The sequence below is a fragment of the Acyrthosiphon pisum genome, chromosome X (genome assembly GCF_005508785.2).
Source record: "Acyrthosiphon pisum isolate AL4f chromosome X, pea_aphid_22Mar2018_4r6ur, whole genome shotgun sequence".
Lineage (NCBI taxonomy): Eukaryota > Metazoa > Arthropoda > Insecta > Hemiptera > Aphididae > Acyrthosiphon > Acyrthosiphon pisum.
Window position 1 is genome coordinate 76,095,070 of NC_042493.1, and position 1,003 is coordinate 76,096,072.

Sequence of the window (1,003 nt, forward strand, 5' to 3'; positions counted from 1 at the left end):
ACTTTTGTTGTACATTCTTCGTACTTTCTTCTTCTTCGTCTAATAAAATTGCTACAATAGCCAAATCTGACGTTGAAAAATTTCGGAACATTTTACAATTTTTTAAACACTGCAGAACTGCACAGAACGACTACCTAGCTGCGTAAACCAATATTTAAGTACCTACTCGGCTACGCTAGTGGTTTGTAATGAGTGACTACATAATATTTTGACGGTAGATGACGGACGATGCCTGTTAAGTGTGAATAGTTGGACGATTTGTCGTGCCGTTACGTGCTGTGACGGTCCGTGCCGTGCCGTAACAGTGTGAATCGGGCTTTATAAGTAGAAAAGTTCTTTTGATAAATAAATGAATGAGTTATTTACCTGAACTTTATTAATATCATTCACAGTATTATCTTCTTCTATTTCACATATAGGCCTTTTAAGTGAACCAGATTTTAACCATTTAACCACTACTAACTAATACTAATGTTGATTATTTACTTTAAATTATATGTCCGAAATATATTTTATTGTTTATGGAAAGAAAATAATCAGTATGGTTTCACGTTCTGAATTATAGTAATAATAGTGTAATAGTGAAGATAATAATGATATTTATTTCTATGAAATTATTTATTTTTTTTTTCGCGATAATCGAGTTTCAATAGTCCATAAATACTCGGAATTTCATATTACTACAACATTAATAATTTCACTAAAATAAAATAAAAATATCACTACAAAACAACATAACCGCGGACCCCCTAAAAGCAACACGCGGACCCCTGGGGGTCCGCGGACCACCAATTGGGAACCGCTGGACTAAATAACTATTGTATTTAGTAAAATACAAACGTGGAGTATAATGGGCCCCTTGTGCGCCTCTTCCCCATATATACGTCACTGAACACAATATATTATGTATTATGTACCTATATTATATTTAATAATGTAAACAAACAGATGATTAGTGTGCACTTCCAACAAAAAATTTTATGAGGTGAAAATGCAACAGTTT